The sequence below is a fragment of the Acomys minous genome (genome assembly GCF_964271855.1).
Source record: "Acomys minous genome assembly, chromosome: 13".
In the NCBI taxonomy this organism is placed as follows: domain Eukaryota; kingdom Metazoa; phylum Chordata; class Mammalia; order Rodentia; family Muridae; genus Acomys; species Acomys minous.
This window is the reverse complement of record NC_140495.1, coordinates 43755555-43770345: the sequence shown is the minus strand read 5'-3', so window position 1 is coordinate 43770345 and position 14791 is coordinate 43755555. Positions and strand designations below refer to the sequence as shown.

Genomic DNA, 14791 nt, shown 5'->3' with positions numbered 1-14791 from the left:
CAAAAAGCAATTATAATATTCAGACAGAGCATAGAGAAGTCTGATGTTCCTGAAAGAGAAGATACTACTTATTAAAAGATATAACGTAGCTCTTGACTTCCTGGTACTCTGTCTTAGGTAGATCTGTCAAGAGAAATAAAGGTTTATAAATTATTACTCTGAAATAGAAAATGTTATGAATGCCATTCATCTTATATATTGAAAGAATTCTATGTTACCTTGTAACAGTTATAAAGTCAATTATTCATTAATTTATGTATGTTCTAACTCAGTGTTTGTTATGAAGATAGTGGCAGTGAGAAATATCAGCTAACGTCAGTACAGTGTTGGCTGGAACAGGTTGCACTAAACACAAGGATAAATAAAGAGCCCTTAAAAACACTTCTCAAGCCCTATGTAAGGAAAAAAGTAGAGGTGAGCATTCTTGCAATACACTTTGTGCTTTGCCAAGAGATTTCAGTGCTGGTTCAGTTTGAGGATGGAAGAAGAGGGCAACACATGGGAGGGACAAAAGGGAAGGACAGGAAGTTGAAGCAATAGCTATTGAGAGGAGCCTTGCATGCGTTGAATTACTTATGTGTTATATTATTTTAATGTATTAAACATTTAATAATTTCATTGACTAGTAACGTGAGACAATATTATGGCCAAACTGAGTCACAACTTCAAAGAAACTCAATGAATATCTATTTGCTTTTCTGTAGATTGTAATTTGAATCTGGATAAAGAAGGTGGCAAGTCTGTGCAGAGGACCAAAGTGTGTAAAGTGAATTTAAAGTCAGTGTACACACATGGTTAGAGTCTTTTGTCTGGTATACAGAAAAGAAAGAAGGATGGAAAGAAAGAAAGAAAGAAAGAAAGAAAGAAAGAAAGAAAGAAAGAAAAGACGAGGGTGCCTCTATTCTGCACACTTAAAGAGCTCATGTCAACAGACTGAGGATCATGATATTCCTTGTTAAGAAAGCATCTGACAAAGAGAAACAGCTGTTCTGGGGTATGGGTTTACACTATTCTCTTCCTCCTAGCCAAGACTGGTGTTTCCTTCAGACCACTGTTTTTTGGAATCCTGAATTTTCTGGGTTGCACATGCCATCTTTTGCCTCTTCAGTATGTCAAAAGCTATTAGTAGAGCCCAGATGGATTTTAAGGGCTAGCTATCACAGGAACTTCAAAGAAGAGTCCCTTACTTTGGAGGTGAGGTCATAACTTCATGGCCTCTACTAGCTGTGGGGAGGGAAATGGAAAGAAATAGAAACAGCCTAGATGTAACACAGGATATCATGTGTAATATGCTTCCAAAGAAATTACTTGGTGGTGGTAACTTTATGCATCAGAACAGCCTGCTATGGTTCTACACAGTCCTGAGCCAGGTTTCTGTAGAGATGGAAAGAGCAGCATTTAGGCAATGAGAATCTGAAAGGTCTCAGTTGGCTCTACAGCTAGTCCATGACTGTGCCATTACAAGCTCAGTCATGTGAGATGGTTGCTGATTCCTGAAGAGACCTTTCTTAATAAGAAAGAGGAATAAAAAAAAGAAAGAAAGAAAGAAAGAGGAATGAAGCTGGGTATAGTGGCGCATACCTATAATTCCAGCACTTGGGAGGCAGAGGCAGGTCATCTCTGTGAGCTCAAGGCCTGTCTGGCCTACAAAGGAAGTCCAAGACAGCCAAGGCTACACAGAGAAACTCTGTCTTGAAAAAAAAAAAAGAAGAAAAAAGAAAGGGAATGACATGTTTATCCATTACAGCTTTATCTTAATTAAGGATACTTTGGCTGTAGGGAACACCAATCTACGTCAAATTTGAATAAACAAGGTTACTAAAGAGTAATTGAGCTGTCTCTGAATCCAAGGAGGATATATGCTAATACGCAAAGAGGAGGACCAGCACAGGGAAGCTGTGAAAACCAGAAACCTGTCTTATTCTCTCTCTTTACCATGCAACCTAATTCCTAGAATTCCCAGCTGTTGCCTGAAACCATTCAACTCATTCACCGCCAAGGAAGAATAAATAATCCAATTTAAAAATCAAAAAAGAAATTTAGTAGACATATCTCAAAGAAGACATACTAATAACCAACAGTTTCATGAACAAAGCTCAACTTCATTATTAGAGAAATGCAAATTAAAATGAGTTATTTATCTCACAGTCACTACAGAAGAAAAAAACCTTGAAACAACTTTCAAGAATAAGAAAGAAGTAGGAACACTTGAGCCACACACACCTGAGTGCTGTGGGTGGGACATGCATTATTATAGCCATTATGGAAAGCTATATGGAACATTTTCATGAAATCCTCTTTGCTTTGACTTTGTTTGGCAAAACAATCCCATAGAAAAGGCATGGAACTAGGAACACAGCATGTTAGCCTCATATATACATTATCAACTCTGAACTAGAAACAGAAAAATCAATTCTGAGCCAAGTCTCTCCATTTCAGTGAAAGAAGGAGGTTTACCAGTTGCATCCAAGCTGAGCAGCTAAAAGTCTGTGGGCTGCCACTTTTCACCTCCTTAAGATTTACTATTTGCAAATGCCCAGCTTTCAGTTCATAACACTGAAAATGTATCTACAGTGCGGTGCTATATAATACGACATTGATATCTTTAAATAGAAAACTCATCACTAAGTTTTGATAAATCTGATAAACATTCCAATTCCAAGCATGTTAATTTGTTTGATGCACAAAAGAAATCCGAGGCATTAATATTGGAACGGAATTAAATATCTATGAAGCGAATGTGACTCTTGAAACTCCACTCCTAAATCGAGCTATTTTACATACCTTTCTCTAGTAGTTTATGGTAAATATGGCTAAAATAATAGCACAGCAAGTTATTATTCTTTGCTCTTAGCGTCTTTGAAGGATTGGGAAATCTTTCCATATTACACATCCTCATAGTGAAATTAATAATATAACAAATCCAAAACAAGCTGTAACGTGGATGGCTTTCTGCAATTTGAAGGATAAGGTAAGCTATCCTCAGTGATATTAGACTCTTCAAGGTCATGTTGGTAAAGGTTCATCCCGAGAAACTGGTTGCTTTTGTTTATCTACCAGAGGCCTGGACATCGTTCCCAAATGAGCCTTCATTTTGATGCTGCCATCTTCTACTTTCTATATTTTGCCAGCATCTGGTTCCATTAGTAGGACCGACTAGTAAAGCCAATTTTCAAGCAGGCCTTGACGTCTTACAGCTGCTTAGGAAGCAACAGGAGCTGCATTCACAGTGTCGTAAGAGGCTATTTCCGCATAGCCCACTGCTCTATTATCTACGCCAGTTGCACTCTCCCTATTGTTATTTATTGAGTCATGTACTAGCTTTTAACATCACTAATTCCTATCACTTTTCTGCTACAGCCAAACATCTGTGCATAAAATGAAGGAAAATTTCCACTTCAGGATCCTATCTATCAAGAGCTTTAGCCACCCATGGCTATTTGGTCTCCACATTTTGAACAGTTGTGGATTTCTATGGGTTTTTATCTAATGGAGAAAGAAGCTTCTTTGATGGGCAGCAAGAGCTACACTTAGCTGTAACTGTAGTAGTTGTTTAGAACACAGTTACAAATTGATATTGGCTTAGGAAAATGGCAGCAGTGGGTACTCTTCTAGTGTGTATGGCTTCACCAGCTGCAGGTAATGGGCTTGGTTTCCAGTACTAGACACAACTCTTCTCCTATTGAGTGAATGTTAAATCCGATTAGACAGCTGTTGTTACCCCTGAGATACAGGTGCGCAGATTCAAGCTCATGGATATCTTACCATGTTCATCATTGTTATGGTTCAGAGGCTTCAGAGATTCATAGGATAGGACAGCTGATTGCTCTTCTTGGACGTTGCCCAGGGAGGAGTCTTCCAGATTGGGTCCAGCTAAGTTCTGCCAAGTCCTGTGTCTGAACAGTTTGAGGCCTTTAGTAATAGAGACTTACCTTCAAGTTCCCTGAGGCAACACTTAACAACCTAAGATAAAAGAGATTTAATCTTCCCTAGAGATAAGCACACTAATAGATGTCCAATTCTAAGTGAAGAGCCTAAATAAAACCCATAAGCAGCCAGGCATGGTGGCTCATGCCTGCATACCCAGCACTTGGGGAAGCAGAGGCAGGTGGATCTCTGTGAGTTCAAAACTAGCCTGGTCTACAAAGTGAGTCAAGGCTATATAGAAAAACCCTGTTTCAGAAAAAAAGAAAGAAAAGAAAAAGAAAAAGGAAAAGAAAAAAAAAACAGACAAACTAAACAGGCCAACCAAACAACAACAACAAAACAAGTTACATAAAAACAACACAAAACATGTTCAGAAGGTTACATTTATATATTTATTCAACTATACCCATGTAATAATAATCATAATAAAAGAATAGAATGGAATTAATTTTAATGAAAGCAGGCAGGGAGGCCTGTGAGAGGTGAAAGGGAAGAAATGAGGAAAAGGATGTAACTATATTTTAATTATGAGGTATAAAATTAAGATGGCAAATGTTTTAAATTTAAAAATGAAATCGTAGCAATTTCTCTTCAGTGTGTGGGAACAATAATGAATGTTTAACATCTTCTTATATACTTTATTAAATCAAAATATAATGAAATGTCAGAAAAAATAAAGTAAGCTGTAGAGATCAGAAGACACACAAATGGAAAGAGATCATTAAGAAAAATCTTTGCTGTGTATTTGACATATTTCTTTATTATGGAAATCCAGTGATGGCAGTGGTGAAAACCTACCATAGTCTGTAGACACATTTAATTAAATTAATTCACTAGTAGATGATGTATGTCACCTCACAGAATCAGAGTCTACACATAAGATCTTGGTTTTGCCCAGTGAATGGCAGTAAGACAATACAATCAAGGAGGGTTACATTTTGTGGCCATGGAAATATGGATGTATAAAAAATAATTTCTTGAAACTAATACATCACGGCATTAAACGTATAGAATACAAGGTTAGTTAACACAACTTTATCTCAAAATATACTCTATCTTATTCAGATCCTAATAATTGACTACACCAAAAAAATACTCAGCCAATTTAGCCACATACAAATATTACTTATGGGCTATTCTTGTTTCCACAAACTAAATACAAATGGTGAGTTTGGCTGTTGTTATTGTTTATTTATATTCTTCATTATGACTGAGATATATGAGACATTCTTTGTGATTCATTGTAATTTTTCAGGAAACCCTGCTGCTAAAGTTAAAGTTTGATATTGTCGGAAAGCCCTAAGCTCAGTGCAAAATGGCGGACTCCCTTTATCAACGAGGCTTCCTCTTCTCTCATTGGGGGATCCTACACCCCTCACTCTCTACCAGAGGAATGTCTCATAGTCCTTAGAGAAAGTAGAAAAATTACAGATCCAATTCCCTTTCTCCCAGTATAGTCTGTTCAGCACGCACCTGGGATTCTTTCAATGCCTCCCTCTATAAATGAGGCATCTCAGTACCTGAGCCCTTCAGGCAATGACATTCGCCCACTTTGGATTCCCGCCCCACCCACAAAGTTCTCTATAACCCTCCTTCAACAGGAATAAAGTTGATCTGACTCCCCGAGAAGCTGATCCTGAAAGGTCATTTCCATCGTGCTCCATGAGCCACCGAAACGCCAGTTCCTTGCTTCTACTCCCTTGTTCCTGAAGACCAGTGGCCAACAATCGCAGGAAGGGACTGCCACAGTAGTTTTTTTCTCTTTCTATAAAGCTAATTTATTCTAACTCATACATTTCCACCCTTGGTTGAATACTGTTCCCCTAATAGGTAGTTATTTTCCTTTTTTTATCCATAAAAGCCTTAAATTAATAATTTTGAAAAATAATCCAACAAAGATGTAGCCATTGACTATCTTGCATCTATTATCTTTTACAGTTCATGCTACAAATTCACAAAGTCATAGTCATAAAAATGAATTTCTATTTCCAGCTACATTCAGTGTATTCATATTAAAGAAAATTAAACGCAAATTTCAAATAGCCCGCTTGACCATCTGTACTCACTATGGCTGTCTTTAACCTAAGAGTACAATAAATTGGGCAACTTTTAGTATTTGAAGAACTAAGTTCAATAAAAGTATCAGGAAATAAGGTCATCTTACTAAAGTTTTTAAAAAAACATTGAAATAAATTTTTTCACTTTAAAACATATCTGCCTTTTTCTGACTTGGTGTAGTTAATAATAAAATTTGAATATCTCTAAAACAGTGTTAGCTACACACTTTATTCATCATCTACTCTACTCTCCTGCTATTGATACAGTAACCTACATAATTACACTGTGTGCAGATGTCCCACAGGCATCCCAGGGCTTTCTTCTCTTTGCCTCATCTTTTCATTGTGTTTGTCTCACTTTAGGGTACTGGTGTTGTCCGTTAAGCAGTTCTATTGATTTTTTTTTTCAAATCACCAAACTACCACTTTCTTCTACTCTTGCCATCTTCTAGAACCCAAGTGTGGTGTTTCTTGTTTCCACTCTCTGAAGAGGCTATATTTTATTTTTGTTTGCTGGATTTTAAAATATTTTCCTGCATTTCATCTAATTTTGCTATAATGGGAGCCACCTGTCCTTATTAATCAATTAAGACTTTGTCCTTGATTTTACTGAGTCCTTTCAAGATGGATCATTGCTTTTTCTCTGCCTTCTTATAAGTTTAGAGGATGTTGTTTTTTGTTTTCAGACTAAGTTACAGGAATTGTGGATCTGTACCAATTCACTGGGAAGAAGAGTGTGTAGTCAGCTGTCAACATTGTAACTCATTTCATATGGCAAGACACCTTTCTGACCAGAGCATCCATAGCACAGGCAGTCAGATCAACAATGAATAAATGGGACCTCAGGAAATGGAAAAGCTTCTGTAAGACAAAGACACCATTAACTGAACAAAGTGGCGGCCTAGAGAGTAGAAAAAGATTTCGGCCAACTCCTTACCCAACAGAGAACTAATACCCAAAATATACAAAGAACCCAAGAAACCAGATATCAAAAGATAATAATCTAATTAAAAATTAGGTGCAGACATAAACAGGTTCCTCAGCAGAAGAATCTCAAATGGTTAAGAAACAAACAAAAATGTTCAACATCCTTAGTCATCAGGGAAATGCAAAACAAAACTACTTTGAGATTCCACCTAACACCTGTCAGAATGGCAAAGTTCACAACACAAGTAACAGTTCATGATAGTCAGAGTGTAGAACAAGGGGAACACTAGGCCATTGTTGATGGGAGTGCAAAATTGTACAACAAATAGAGAAATCAATTTGGCAGTTCCCCCAGAAAACTGAGAATTGATCTATCTGAAGATTTGGCTATACCCCTCTTGAGAATATACCCAACGGATGTTCCATCATGGCACAAGGATACTTGCTGAACAGTGTTCATTGTGGCTTTATTCGTAATAGCCAGAAACAGGAAATGACCCACCTAGATGTGCCTCAACCAAAGAATGGATAAAAGAATATGATACATTTACACACTGGATAAAGAAAATGTGTACATAATAAACAGTGGAGTATTACCAAGCTGTTAATAAAAATGATATTATGAGATTGCAGGCAAATGAGTACAACTAAAAGAAAATTATACTGTGAGAAGAAACCTATAACCAGAAAGACAAGTATGCTGTGCATTATTAGTGTATACTAGCTATTAAGTAAATGATAAGGTACAATTCACAGACACAGACAGGGTAGGTAAAGAGGCGGGCTCTAGTAGGGACACATGGGTCTCCTTGGGAAAGGGAAATAGAATAGATTTTGCAGGTGGGCTGGGGTGGGTGGAGATTGGGAGTGGGAAGGATCAGGTTGAGTGGAAGGAGAGAGACAGGATGCAGTGAGAAATAGCTGGAATTGGATGGCATTTGGAGTGCAGCATGGAAACCTAGTGCAGTGGAAACTACCTGGAATCTATGAGGGTGAACCCAGCGAGGACCCCTGGTATTGCTGTATATGGAGTCTGAACTGGACATCTTTTGTAGCCAGGTAAGTCTTTCATTAATCAAGTTGTTGACTGAGGAGTCCTGTGGAGATACCCAAACAACAGAGGCTGATGTTAGGACAGTCACTCTCTAAAAACCAACAGCAGAGACCCTTTGCCAAGGGCAAGATCCACACAGCTCACTGAATAGAGAGAGGTCGAGCTAATGCCTGCATGGCACATTTGCTTCAATGTTCTAGTAATCTCTTTTGTGCGGGAAGGTACTCCAAAAGAGAAACTTTGACACCAGCTCAGCCACAAAACCTTTTACCTACACTCTGACCTGCCTGCAAGATGTGCTGAGGCCGTGGCAGCACAGAAATCTGTAGGAGAGTCCAACCAAAGTCTGGTTTAACTTGAGACTCATGAAACAAGAAGAAGTCCATGCCCACCACTGCCTGGATTACCAGGAACTAGAGACTGTATATCTCAAAAACCTAGGGTAGAACCAAATACAACTAGCAAAAAAATGAAATTTTCTTAAGATAGTCTGTTTTTCTCATAGATTAGCACCTTGTCCAGCATCAGAAAGGTTCCTTTAATGCGTGATGGGAAAAGGTGCAGAAATCTCAGTTAGATATTATGCAAAGAGGCTAAAATAGAGGTCTCTTCATAGGGTCTATTCTCTTGGGGCTGGGGAGACCAATGGAAGAAGGGGAGGAAACACTGTAGGAGTCAGAGGACATAGCCAACTCCAGGGGAACATGGCCTATTGCTTCAACTCAACATGGCTCATATGGACCTCCAGAGACTGATGCTGCAAGCATGGGGCCTGCATGGGTTTGCACAGGTCCTCTGCATATTTGCTATGAGTGTTAGCTTGGTGAGTTTTTTGGTACTCCTAACAGTGGGAGCAGGTGTGTCTAAATTTTTGGCCTACTCTTTTCCTCCTCTTGGGTTGGCTTCTCCAGCCTTGATAAGAGGCTTTTGCCTTGTTTTGTCATGTTTGATTGTTGTCTTTTGGAGACCCACTCCTTCCTAAAGTAAAAAATGGCAAGTATGGAGGTGACAGGAGGAGCTGGGAGGAGTGCAGGGAGGGAAAACTGTGTTCAGGATCTATTATATAAGAGATTAATCTATGTTCAATTAAAAGAAAAGATTGATTTGTGTTTCAGACTTTTCCAACTGTTTTGGTGTAAGTTCCTGCACTTACTTACTAGGCCAAAGTTACCTGATATGGCCAGAGAGAAATTAAACCGGGCTCGGGTTGGAGGAGCCATCCTAAGACTGAGGCTGTGACTATTTTTATTGAGAGCAATCAGAACTTTCATACTCTCATCAGAAAAAAGGACTACAGTGGCAATTACCAAGATCAAGACAGTTGTAGTGGCCAGGCTACAATGACATTTGCAAGCTATACAGGGAACACAAGATTAATGTCCAAGACCAATTGTCCTGTCAATCTTCCATGATTCCTTGACTTTTAAGGGAACTTACAGAAAAACACAAGGTGACCTGAACACTTCAGTGCCTGAGGGAGTATCTTGGTTTCTCCAAACTAAAATGTGCACAATGCCCCAGGAGCCATGGACTCTAATCTGAATAACGTTGGACATATGCTTTTCAAGACAGCTGGCTCAGGCCAACTCTATGGTTCCTGGCATTCTGGGAAAAGTTATCTTCTTCCAGATTCATGAAAAATTGACATACCCTCTCTGGGATATGCTTTCTGAGACACCAAGAGAATGGAGTTGACTTGTACCAGACCTTGTATTGCCAAGTGGGGAGATAGCACTATCATCAAAACAACATCAATGGATTCTCACCTAGGATCTACGGCTCCCCTAGTTACTGGTTTGGACCATGATTACAACGCCAGGCATAAATTTCCTCCTGTGCATCATGTGCTGAATCCCAATCAGGACAGAGGTTGTTTACATCCATACACAACCATAACATTGTTACACGAATGGGCACAGCTTGATGGAAAGTCAGTATTGTAATATGCGGAGTCCAGCACTGGAGGAGATCATCAGTGTCTCCCCTCCCCCACCCCCACCCCAGAAGCTTGCACAGCACTTTCAACAGAAGCCAGCCAGCAGGGTTCTGGCCAATCCAATATTGATTTTTCAATGTTCTTCACCTGAAGTATATAATTTCTTCAATAGGTTCTTACCAGGCAGCTATGATAGGAACTAAGAAATGGCAGGGATTTTGTTTTGCTTTTTTTTTTTTTTTGCATTTTGTCTGTTTGCTTGTTTTGTTTTGTTTTGTTTTGAGTGCTTCTTGGGCTTTCTTGAGGAATAATTGATAATTAGGCAACCTATGTCTGACAATGAGATTTTCATTTACTAAATCATGACTTCTGAAAGTTGCATTGCTTGATCACACAGGAATTGTCTGTTTATGCTCTTTTTTTAAAAATATGCTTTAGTTAGTTTATTAATGGGGGGCTTATAAGGCATCTTCATATATCCTTAGTTTTTGTTAATATACCCTTTACTTCTCATTTCCTTCCCATAAATTCTTCCATGCCCATTTAAGGCTATAGCTCCTAGTAACAATTACCCATTATTTCATATTACTTATGTTCTACTATCTCCTTTTATTATATATTTTTTGCTCTTAGAATGAGAAACTGCTAGATTCTTGGACTTTCCACTGGGGCATAGGCATTGTTGGACTAGATAGAGCATAGCCTATAATACAGTCTAATAACCCCATATATTCATATTGTGTGTGTGTGTGTGTGTGTGTTAAAGAGAAATCAGAGTAAGAAACATATTCACAACACACACACAGGAGTAAACATAACCAAGGTAACGGAAAATATATACAAATAGAACTTTAAAACATTAAAAAATGAAATTGAGAAAGACATCATAAGATTAAAACACCTATACTGTTAAAAAAAAAAGTAGTAGTCATCCTACTGTTTTTATACTGATTGTCCCTTGTAGATTTCATTTACTTTTTTAAAAAAATATATTGCTATTTGCTATTCTTAACAGAAAGTTTTATTTTCATTCTCTGTATTTTGGAACTCATTTAACAATTTGCTGGTATTTTTCTATCTTCAGTATTCCACATTATTCAGTGGCTATGTCCCTTTATCATGAAACAGCTACTTCTAGGAACTCCTCTCTGTTCTGCACTTGAAGATTGTTGCCCCCTTACTGCTGCTATGAAAACTGTTCTCATGTTTGATCTTTGTCTCTTAAGCCTATAATGTGCTTTCATACCCTACTCACAGATCTGCATGTACCTAAAATACCATCGTCTTTCTTTCCCTTTTCACCTCCTTCCTCTCCTGCCTCATCTTCTTCCTCTGCCTTCTGTCCTCCTATGTTCCCTTTTACTAAATGAAATACACAGTTTCTAAAGCAACATAGAAGCTAAAGATTCAAGAGTTTTGAAGTAAAATAGTAAATATTCCACCTATACTTTTCCTCTTTGCATACAAGGTACTTAAATAGTTAGGCTTAAGTAACTTCTTCACATTTCAAAAAGTAATATATTCTCTAATGTGAAAAATAGAACTTATATAAAGGTAAATTATATGCTATATATCCCAGGTAAATGAAACAAAAATATGCAATATAAACAGAAAAATATATCCACTGTTCATTTTCTCAGAGTAGATAATTTACATAAGAAAATAGTTACATTAAACAAGATATTATATCACTTTCATATATGCAAATATAAAACCTACTGCATTAATTGTTAGGATTATATTATTATAAATATATAATTTAGTTGGAGAAATAAGTTAATATAATCATTCAAAGTGGTTGTCTGCATACTGGGCAGGACTTATTTCAGAACCTTTCATATTCTTAGCATATGCCAAGCATGATATACAATGTCCTTTTTGTCATAATAGTGCAACCATTTAGATATCCATAATGGAAAAAAGTCAAGGCTTTAAGGCTTTAAGGAGAAAGCTGGAGTCCCATATTTTCTTCTTTGTCTTTTTTTTTCTTGTACTCTTTGCCATCTCAACACTTATTTATAACACCATTGGAAGCTGGTAGCTGAGAATGGTCCTCACTGGGAATGGTCCTCACTGGGGATGGTCCTCACTGGGAATGGTCCTCACTGGGAATGGTCCTCACTGGGAATGGTTCTCACTGAGAATGGTCTTCACTGGGAATGGTCCTCACTGGGAATGGTCCTCACTGGGAATGGTCCTCACTGAGAGTAGTCCTCACTTTCTTGTGACTGGGATGCCTCTGTGAATTGTTCATGATTGTTCTTGATTCATGACTCTTTGGAATCATTGTGCTCTATATTTTGTTTTGTTTTGTTTTATTTCCAGAACTTCCAATCCACATCTTTTCCAACCTGAGTTAAGCTTATCAGTTTGTCTTTCTCAAGAATTTCCTGTTTATCTTCTCCTTTATCTTCCAGAAACCAATTCTCACAGAGGACCCAGTATGTGTTGAAAAGAGGAAGAAGAGTACACTGCATGAAGTATACGACCAGTAGTCAGCTAGATCCCAGCGTCTGCAGTGATGTATGCCACTGTAGCCCATCTGATACCCATTGACTCAATGCACCACAGCATCTTCTGAATGTTCTCCCCTTTCTTCACCAAGAGCATGGCATTCTGAATCTAGGTACCACTTTCATGTTCTGCACTCGCCAGACTGCATCCAATCACCGTTTCTCTTACACCAGCATTCAGAACTAGCCTACGGAGATTCTCTTCCAGTTAACATTACTGAGTACTTCAGAACTCACCTCCTTTATTATATACAGGGCCAGGCTTCGATCGAATAAAAGGGACAGGCTAGCAGACTTGTGGTAGTTTCTTTGTAACCTGACAATTCATGTGAGTTTTCTTCTGTTTCAACAGTCTTGGCTTCTAGGTGGGGCAGATGGTCTGGAGACCAAATCTAGACGTGGAAGCCCTTCCAGCAGCTTTGGCACAGGCTAGACTTGTTCACTCTCACCTTCAAGGTGACTCCCGTTCTCACTCATTGATGTGCAAGGTCTCTTGGCTCCTGCTGACAGTCCATATGCTTCTGCAGATCAGCACTTGTATTTCCTGTCTTTCTATTTTTCAGAAAAACTTAGTGTGCCAAACAAATCTGGATAGCTTTTTTTTTCATTGTTTTATAATCTTTTAATTATGATGTCCCCACCAGGATTAAAAAGAATCTCTGTTCTAGATGACAGGACATTAAACTTGTGTATCTGATCCCCCAAGGGAAACCCAATGTACCTTCTCCCACCATGTGTGTGTGTTTTGTGCATCAGCATACATTAATGACTTGCAAAGCATGGCTTTGACGTAGCCGAGCTGTGCATAAGGGCTGGAATCAGTGTGGAGACTGCTTCTCCTTGCAGTTCCCAGTGGACGTAGCTGCTCCTCACCTGACCTGGTACTTCACACTTGGACTGGCAACCATGAAGAGTCTTTCAAGGGACTCGACTTCCCTTCACATATGTGACCCAGATTTTCAAGCAATCCGATGCATGGAGTCTGATGAAGATGGAAGCTCATGGCAGCAAAAGTGTAAACTTCAGTGAGAAGGGCAGCTATTCTTCCTCAAGCTCCACTTGCTGCTTTGTTGTCCTACAGACACTGAAGGCTGCATAGGCTCCAAAAATGAGCCAAGGTCCTTGGCGAGCTCCGTCTATGCCAGGTCTCGACACCTACACCTTACCTAGTCAACCCCTTTAAGACTAAAGGTTACAAAGAGAAGTGATAGTAAGTTTAGTTTTTCTGAAAATTATCCTTTTTTTTCTAGCTTTTAGAATATTTTGAAATAGCATGTTCTCTAGAGTTATTTGAGTGTGTCTCTCTTAAAACTGTTAAGTCTGGACAAACTACGTATCATATTTTACCACTCACCTAGTGAGTAATACATATTTTACTACTGAATGGCTCTAGGAGACTGAGTGTGTGTCCCATCCCAGCTCCTTTCCTTCAGCCTTGATACTCAACTGGACAGTATTAAGAGGTAAAGTCATTAAGAGATAATGACATCAGAAGGGGGAAAATTCACATGACACCAGAGAAGTCCCCACTTTTATGCAGTGTGAGATACAGACTGACAAAGGAGGTGCATTCACCAGAAACTGCCCAGACTTAGGGTGCTACTCTGATGAAGATGTCCTCTACCCATCTCACCTAATCATCTATAAATAATGGATGCATTTATTACTCCCAAACACGAGTATAAGCCTTTTTAACCAACATTGGCTTGCTATGTGCTGAGCTTCCCATAGCACAAGAACAGGCCTCTTATGAAAATAAGAAACAGTACAGGCATGTTTTTCCTTCCCCAAACAGCATGACTAGCTGACAGAGTGAATGGAACTTCCACCTTTGCTGTTCCTTCACATATGGAACACGGAAGTGGATATTTCATAAGCAGAAATGTTTTACGTCTTTTCTTTGAAGAAAATTGCTGGGGACATTAAAAAATACACAACCACATAGAAATAGCCAGTTTCTGAGCATAACACAATCTGAAAAAAAAACATGCTCATCTTTGAGGTTTCAATTAAAAGACCAAAGAGGAAAATTATGTTTCCTGATTGAACGTATATGCATTATTGATTACACCTGCATCTATTTTTTAATCAAATATTCTAAGAGAATCGTGGAACACTTCAAGTACTGATTGGCCTATAATTTAATGCTTTCTCATGCAACAGCAAATGTAATTTTGATTTTAAAATGTTGTACAAATTATGTCTTTAAGATCTCAAAGAGCTAGCTAAGTGCTATCTTCTCTACTGAAGTTAAAAGAGAGAATACAAAAATTAACTTTATCATATTTTGGTATGCATGTGTTTAATTTGGAAACGGATTTATGTCCTAAAACTTCTTGGTTAGGCAATTCTTTAAATTTGTCTTTTATTGTCTGAA

The 14791-nt window shown here is 38.4% G+C and overlaps 1 long non-coding RNA gene across 1 annotated transcript in view; it reads left to right on the top strand.

Moving 5' to 3' along the window:
* The window catches only part of LOC311580952, a 36038-nt gene extending 23372 nt beyond the window's left edge, over positions 1–12666 (top strand). Inside the window, exon 3 of the long non-coding RNA XR_014773611.1 lies at positions 12319–12666. This is a non-coding gene — a long non-coding RNA (uncharacterized lncRNA). The remainder of the gene's footprint in view (positions 1–12318) is intronic.
* The last annotated feature ends 2125 nt before the right edge of the window (positions 12667–14791 follow it).